Source organism: Scleropages formosus, chromosome 6 (genome assembly GCF_900964775.1).
Source record: "Scleropages formosus chromosome 6, fSclFor1.1, whole genome shotgun sequence".
In the NCBI taxonomy this organism is placed as follows: domain Eukaryota; kingdom Metazoa; phylum Chordata; class Actinopteri; order Osteoglossiformes; family Osteoglossidae; genus Scleropages; species Scleropages formosus.
The window spans coordinates 19926316-19935446 of NC_041811.1; positions in this window are offsets into that span (position 1 = coordinate 19926316).

The window sequence follows — 9131 nt, forward strand, 5'->3', positions numbered from 1 at the left end:
CTGCCAGGCGTCCTGCATCGCTCGTAGAAACACAGATTTGATGGGACGCGGAGGCCAAATGGTTGGATAATCCCAGCACCGGACACAGATTAAACGTTATCTCACAAGCGAGCCTCCTCCCCGTAGGTTGTGCACTCCCCTTCGTGGGCTCCCTCCCCTCTGCGTTCCCATAATAGTCCCATTCAGCGGGAAAGGCAGTGAGCTGATATGAAGGCACCAGGATTGTGACTTCCACCAAATTGCTGGGCATATTTAATAACTGTGGAAAAATCTGGGCGCATCTTTTCATCCCAGAAGTCTCTTCCCGCAGTTCCTGGAGAGCACCGTGTGGCTGGATGTGCCTCGCAGACAGAGGGACAATCACAGCACCTTCCTCGTCTGACCACCGGAATCCACTCTTTTAAGGAAGACACCTAGGTGGTGCTAAAAGTTTGCCGAGCAAGAACAGGCCCCATAACAACACAGTTTTCTATGGCAAAGTTTTTGGCTGAGCTACTGGGGTGCACCCTGCCGGATAAAGGCACGGGTCAGGGGTTTGAGGTAGGTTTGGCTTTGGTCTGATGTTTCACACTAAGGCTCCAGCGGAGCACCTATTTCAAGGGGACCTCTGTACCCACAAATTGGTGGTGGTCACTTCTCCATGGTGACTGGCACCCATGAGCCTTTGTCAATTTGAGGCTGCGGTAGTCCTTCTTGTAGTGCCAGTCAGATGATGGTTCTGCCCTATATAACAGAACTCAGTGCATCCTGAACATCAGCAGCTGTAAGCACTTCAGTGAGAAGACATAATATTTTCTATATCTTGTTCAAATTGAACTCGTTGCTCGAAGTGTCTTCAGACCTTGGTACTCTGGGTGCTTTCTGTAGTCCCAGGTGTTGTGTCGCAGTCATGCTTTAAACTTTGTGCAATTTCATCCTTCCATATTTGACTCCGCTGTTGCTGGATCTCAGCATACAAGGCTCATTGGCGACTTTGCATGATTGGACTTTTTTCTTTCTTTTCTGGGTCATATTTTTTGCCGTCCTTGATGCAGCAGTACATTCTGTACATTTAGAAGCAATATGTACATTTTAGGATCAAGGAAAAACTGATCCAATGCAATACCGGCTGTAGCATGAGGCTGCAATACATTTTACATTTTATTTGCTTTACATTTTAGAAGCCTCTTGAATGGATGATTTTTAGCAAAAATGATAAAATGTAATACAATATTAGCATACATTAATATGGAGAATTACTGAGAAAAATCTATCACCTCTTCCAATATTATTTCATTGTTCAGCTGAAACTTTTCCAATGTACGTTTCTAACCCATTCATACATCTGCCCTTCCGACATGGTGCTATGCTGTAAAAGCTACAATTTTCTTTTTGTTTGTATTTGCATTTTAGTGTACTATATAAAGGGGGGGGGGTGTGGTGGTGCAGCGGGTTTGATCAGGTCCTGCTCTCTGGCGGGTCTGAGGTTCAAGTCCCACTTGGGGTGCCTTGTGATGGACTGGTGTCCCGTCCTGGGTGTCCCCCCCCTCCCCAGCCTTACGCCCTGTGTTGCTGGGTTAGGCTCCGGCTCGCTGCAACCCTACTTGGGATAAGCAGTTTCAGACTGTGTGTGTGTGTGTGTGTGTGTGTGTGTGTGTTATATTACAAATAAAAAGTTAGATTGTGGATAGACTTGGAAACAGTTTGGCAGGTTTCATATCTCTGTAAAGGCAAATGGTAACCGATGAAGATGCTGAAGGTGTTTTGAAGAAGAGTTACACCACAGTGTAACTGTACACCAAGAATCACTACAATCATTGGCGTAATTAACAAGAGTGGACAGCCTTTCCTTCCAAACTCCACTTCAATAGATACGATCAGGCCTTTTCACCACTTTTTTTTTTAGCAAATATGAGCATTGGCACTTGAATATTTTATTTGTACGTTTTGAGCAAAACGATTATATGCTTGGTCACGTGACTTTGATTCCTTCATGCAGGCTGGAACAAAAGCCTCAATGCTGCGTGGATAACCAGGATGAGGGTTAGCTGCCACTCAGCTACACTTTAACGTGAAACTCAAGAACATATTTCTTTTCTCCTGCATGTTCCATGCATTGTACATGGTGCGCATTCCATGTCTCTGTGTGAGAAAGACAGATTCTGAATCTATATACAGACCAAAATCAATACACAGAAGAGTCACCCAGAACGGTCTATACAAAGAAAACTGGACAAATTTGCATTTTATTTATTTTTTGGAGGTATGAGTTTCACACAGAAGGCAGTAGGAAAAGAATGTCTACTGGCGGATGTGGTTTCAGAAACCCACCACTACTGGCAGAGGCCTGCTGGCAGTTTTCCACGAGGAAAACTGTTACACAAGAGCTGCAAAGCAGTAAAGCCAAGGCTGGTTACATAAGCAACAACACAGAGTAGACACCCATAATTCCAGAGGAGGTGCTCCTACAGTCTTGCAAAAGCTCTGCTCTAGCTACTGCTGTCTTCACTCTTTGTTATTCATTTTTAATACTAAGTCCGGTTTCTCCACAATTAGATCGGAGCATGGAGAACACATGTGGAATGTGATCTTTTGGCTAAAAGTGCTAGTTAACGTGATGTTACAAAGAGATAGGACACGTGGATCCAGAAAGTGAGGAGAAGCGGTTTAAGACTCAGGTGTGTCTTTGGTATGCAACTCCCACCGAGACCTTCCAACGCAGCAAAGTCAGATTGAATGAACTCAGGGGTCTGGCTTTGCCCTTCCAACATATGGCTGCACTGCCATGCCCAACCTCTTTTGAAGCCCATCGAGTGGAATGTGCACTGTTTCTGATTATTTTGCTATTGTTCATCATTCGGTGATTTTCTTAGCAGACAGCAGATCAGACCAAGTGCCTTTTTAAGTGTAGTACTGCAGGGCCCCTTCCTGGGACTGTAATTTTTCCCAGGATGTGAAGCAGCTTGTTGGTTTTTGTTCCTTGCAGGTTAATATGCAGCTTGTTCTTTCACTCTTTTATTCTTGCTGCTTGGCAGTCCAGAGAATGACCCCATCACCCGATGCAGCCATGTGACATTAACATTCAAAATGGTCATTGAAAGATAATCACTTTTTGCCAGCAGGAACACCTGGGCCACCAGTGCACTAAATTACACACTTTACGAAGTGCTGCAGATGAGATCTGTGGTCTTTCATGCTGTACTGTCCTTCTGAAATTCAAGCTTCAGAGCAAAACAGCCAAAATTCTGCCTAATGATATGACTGAAAGGCATAGTATTGGAATCACTGAAAGTATTATTACTATACAAACTTAATGAGACAAAATATCACTGCAAAGACTTTCGAAGCCACTTTGTTATCCTTCTTTATCTTGTTGTCACCTGCTTCCTTCTTGAAAAGCCTTACTGAGGCAGTCGTGTCCCTTCTCCGGACTCTGGAGGTCACACAAAATCAAAGAATGTGCTGGAAGCATTTCTTCCTAAACCAGTGCCAGGCTCAGGACTTTCAGTCTCTAGGAAAACACTGACTTCCAGACTAGCTTCAGGAAAACAATCCAAACTGTAGTCCATTACAAAAGACTGATTCCCTGATATGTTCTTCTGAAAACATTATTGGTCCCTGAAGCAGATTCTTGCTGCCCTTTTTATAATTGTGATGAAAGGAAGAGCCATAGCTGAGGTTTGGAATCACAGCTGTACAGCTTTGCCAGATTTCCTTGTATAGCTGTGAAGGTTCTGTTAAAAGTGCAAATTTGAGATTTCCATGCTTATCTTTGCAAAACATGAGCTTAAATGGGAGCCTTAAGAAGAAAACCAGAAGATAGACTTCCACAGAATTGCAGAGCATAGCAGTATTTTTAAATGAAACCCCTTTGGTGATCTGATGCGTTCTAGGATTCGAACATTTTAATATTCCAACAGAGGAAGCTTTCACAAAAAACATATCAAAAGAAAGGTCACGTATAAGGTATAAATATAACTTTCTCTCGGATGCTTTTGTTGCAAATGAGCTGTGTTCAAGGGCATGGGCTGCTGTCACGTGCCTTCTGGTGTTGCCTGGGAAGCAAAATATTGATGCACTTGTGGAATATATTTGCATGAATTTGTCTTAAAGTTGAGTTTGAGAGACAAAGGACAGGTTAAAAGCTTTACCAAGAGGAAAAAATTAATAATATATATAATGTAATTGCTGAACATGATTTGCTTTAAATACTCTGATGTTAGAACATAGAACATGACCTTTAAAACACTTATATGACATGATCTTAAAAAGTTAAAGAGACAAGAAAAAACAACTGAAAACAGTTTTCCAGCCTGTCATCCAAATACTGTATTCCTCATAATAAAATAAGTGACCTTTGATATTACTGTGGAGAATACAAACTGACTCTCTGTTTAAGGCACATGTAAATTCCCTTCCTTTCCTAATGAAATCTGAAAACATACCATTTTTTAAAACACTTTTAAAGTGACTAACTTGTTATTAATGACATTTTGATTGCGTTGAGGCATGTGTTCAGTTTTAAAGGTTTGTGATTCTGTTGTGGGGATAATTTAACACATATTTAAAACCCTGCCCACACTTTTTTTTTTTGCTTGACTGCAGTACACTCATTCCCGCTTTTACACCAAAGATATACCCTAACCTTAAGAAAACATTACAAAATTTCTTTCCGTTTTGAAGAATTAGGACCAGTTAACGTGGTATAAGAACATGATTTACAGTCACACATTAACTTCCATAATGTTTACAATGTATATTGAAAACATTATATATGTATGTATATAATGAAATTTAATCACATTAATTACAAAAATACAAAAATTTTTCATACGGTGAAAATAAATTTTTGAATCAGTTCTGTAGTAAAACACACATGGTTATATACCATGCTGTATATCACATATACAAGCATTTACTAGCTTCTTAACCCAGAACTTTAGTTGTGGGCATGTGATCTGAATCAGAAATTCAGGAAAGGCTATACATGTTCCTGTATAGCCAAGTCAGACAACTACTTCCTGCCATCACCAACACAAATGAATCCTCAAGGCAACATAGCCACACACACATTATCTGAAACCGCTTGTCCCCTATGGGGTCGCGGGGAGCCGGAGCCTAACCTGGCAACACAGGGTGCAAGGCTGGAGGAGGGGGGGATGCCAGACCGTCACAAGGCACCCCAAGTGGGACTCGAACCCTAGACCCACAGGAGAGCAGGACTTGGCCCAACCGCTATGCCATCATGACCCCACAACCCCTGCAACATAGCCAGAGCCAGTTAATTTGTGTTTCTTGGAAACAAATGCTAAATTGCTAAAGACAGGCTGCTGGATAACAGGTGAGCTTTCTGCAGGTCCTCCCAACCTCTATGTTTCTAAAGTTCATTCACAGAAGCAGGAGAGGCTGTGAGCTTCTTGCTATGTTTTTTCTTTTTTTAATTTTTAGCTGTGGTTAACTTGGCCAGGGCAGTATATTTCTGTTAAACCAAAACACTTGTACAGGCAGTCCCCGCATTACGAACAAGTTCCATATCCTTAGTCTGTCCTTAAGTCGGAACAGTCTGGTACGGTGGGCATCTAACGTCAGTTTGTCAAATGTTTGTCTTGGTATATCAAATATCGCGTACCTTTCTATGCAAAAAAAACATTAAAGAAACACTTCCAGATACACTAAAACATCTTCAATATAACAACAATACAGTAATAATAATAATAATACAATGCAATGATAATAACAATAACAATAATAAATGTAACTACAGTGTTGTGGCGTGCAACGCTGTGGGTTTGGATGGGGCGAAGAAGGATGTTCATCTCGAATGTTTTATTGAACGCCGGCACACAGGGAAATGATGCTCTTGGTCCGAGGACCTCATTTCCTTCAGGACCTGCACCTACAGCCAGCCCTCCCAGCCTGCTTAGCGCCCCCAGACAGATGCAATCACCTCCTTATGTTCCCCGTACGTCACCAAAAGCTAACCAATTAAAATAAACACATTTCCCGCTCAGAACAGTAACACGGGTCGTTACAGTATTTATAATAGAGAGAGGCATAGAAAGACATGATAATAAATGTTTATGCTGTGATGATGAACAGAGGATATGGAGGAGGCTGGACCCAAGTGCAGGATCGTTTATTCAGAATCTAAGGACTAGACGTGCTCTTGTGGTTGGGGACGGGCAAATGGTAGGTCAGTCGCTTGGCGAATTGAACAGAGGCGAGGATCTGAAATTGGGGTCGAGGGACAAGGCGGGCGGTCGTTATCAAAGAGATGTGGAATGGGACTGGGAAATGATGAGGGACAGGACTTGGAAGAGCAAAGCGAGGTAGGTTTGAGAACGCAGAGGGAGGTTGTGTCGAGTGAGATTCTGCAACTGAGAAAAGGTCTTTTATAAGTGTCTTTTATAGCCAACTGCTCCAATTGAAGCTGCTGGTTGAGGTGCGGGCGGGGTCATGACAACAGTATTTATAATAGGGAGAGAAAGCGTGAAAGAGTGTGTGTGTGTGTGTGTGTGTGTGTGTGTGTGTGTGTGTGTGCGTGTGTGCGCGTGCGTGCGTGCGTGCGTGCGTGCGCGTGTGCGTGCAGAACATTAAAGAAACTTCAATGTTCACTTTTCCAACGTTATTGGCGTTTCACCTTTTCCCAATCACTTTATTATTTCCACTTTAGTTTCAACCGTGATCGTTTTCCCTTTCTTGGATGCATCACCATCACTTGCATCACATTTATGCTTTGGTGCCATGGTTAGAGGGACAGAAACAAAAAAATCAAAGCCAAATACAGTAACACATAAGTCACTGTTATCAGCAACGTGGTCCGACTGAAAAGAAGGATATCTTTGCTCTACCTCGGGGTCGCACGCCCCACTCACGAGCTGACAAACAGCTGTAGATGCGCAATGTTTTGATGCGGATCGCAAAATAGCGCCCACTTGTTTTTACAAACCATTGTATGTAACTCGAATTTTGACTATAAAAGGCTTAATTATGAAATTTTTATTTGATTGTTACTTAAGGGTGACAAAAAAATTAACTTCCGGTCAGTAAGGGGTGCTGTTCATAACTACGGGTTGTACATAAGTCGGATGTTCGTAACTCAGGGACTGCCTGTAAGTGTTACCTGAAGTCGAAAATCTGGTTTTATGGGGGTCCAATAGCAAACAAATGCCAAATGCTAGTACGGCTCTCTGCCTTAGGCTGTATAGCTAGTATCTCCTTCATTCTTAACTGTCATTTCTAATGTCGATGCTTGCAGTGGGGTTTTTTTTTTTTTTTGTTTAAAGTTGAGGCATATTCAGAATCCACATGCATCGTAAACTAACAAGTCACAGTCCATGTGTAGCCAGATTTGTACAATCCATGAGTATGGTTGGCAAGACATACCCTTCACACTACACTGAATGTTGCAGAATACTTATACACTTAGCACGTACTGGATCTGACATCCCAGTAGAGATTGCTCTTCCTGCATGGTTAAATATGGCACCAAAGGGTAGATGTTGGCTTTGGTATCTTGCCCCAGATGCTGTGCGACATGCCATAACCTATTTCTGACCCATTCTGTGAAATAAAATACCGTGGTTGGCCTTAGATGTCCTGAATTCACATCATGGGACTTTGAAGCAATTTTTCACTAGCCATTTAAGCCTGTGTCACATGACCGTACATAGATTAAGGGCTGAAACACCCAGAGGCACCTTAAAATTTCACAGTCAACTGAATGTTAGTTTTATCTAATTGTTATGGCTAGCATGGCCAACTTACCCTGAAAACTCTAATTAGTTTATTTTGATTTCATGATTGTAATTATGGGTATTTGTTAAAAGATCCAACAGTTCATCAGCATGTTTTTTTTTTTTTTTCATTTCTGTGACAATTCTGATGGCCTTATTAAATTCCTTTGAACTAATCTTAGTAATTTTGGTATTTATAATATGGCTTTAAACTGTTAAGATTGATAAGATAAGTGTAAGAGCTATTAACACTGAAATGACAGACATTCAATAGATTATTCATCCTCAGATTATATGCTGTCCGAATGTATAGTTTTCCTCTGTGGTTCTTTAATTATTATTTTTTTCTATTAGTTTGGCTGAAACGCAAATCTTGATTGATCCAGTACGTCCTTGAAAGTGTCCCCTCCAATTTTCGCTCAGACTCTCAGACTTCGGTTAGCCGGGCAGATATTTTATTGATGTGGATGGGTGAGAGGTTTTATTTCGTCACTCAGCAGTCATTTGGAATTATCAGATGACTCCAGGGTCCAAATCCTACCTTCACTTGTGCTGCCCTTAGATGAAATCTTTTCAAATCTTAATGAGCAATCCAGTTACCAGTCCCTTTAATCAACTTTTTAGAGATCAAGATCTGTCTTCCCAAATCAGTCAGTTATTATAATGTACTGCAGTGCATGTTCCTCCTCCATGACCATGATACCGTACACTCAGGTATTCAGAGCAACCTCATGAGGCTCAACATCACATGCTGTAACACCTTTGAAGGTATAACTGTCAGACTAATTTGTATTTATAGATGTTTGTTAACGAGGTAGATTTTGACTGTTAATTAACTGCATAGTGAGAGCAGTGTTGTGCTCATCCATTCATTCATCATTCCTTGTTGAAACCCCATACAGCTTGCTTGGGAAATTGAGTGCGCCTTTTGATTTTTATATTTCCTTTTGATTTTTATATTTCCTTTTTCTGATCTTTAATTAAATAAAAGAAAAAAAAATGCTAATTTCTGTTTTAATAGAAGAAATTACAACACCTGGGCTGTAGAGCAGGTGCAAGCAATGATGGGGTTTATAGGTCCTTGCAACAGGGTGGACTGCTAGTTAAATACAATGTACAGAACAGCTTTTGGAATCATATCACTGCAAGACTCATTTTTTGCCTACATCAATACAAAGCTTTGTATTCACACATAACAATGGATAGCTGAAATCTGGAAACCCAAGAAATTCTTTCCCTGTAAGAGTCAGCAGTGATTTCTTACTTGCAGATGTTAGGCCAGTAACTAGGCAACAGGACTCATTAGTGTGCAATAATTAGTTTATTGCTCATTTAATGTGTCATACTGCTTGGTGTAATAAAACAACATGGCTTACAACTCCGTGTAATCTTTAACAAAATTATAAATCAATTAGT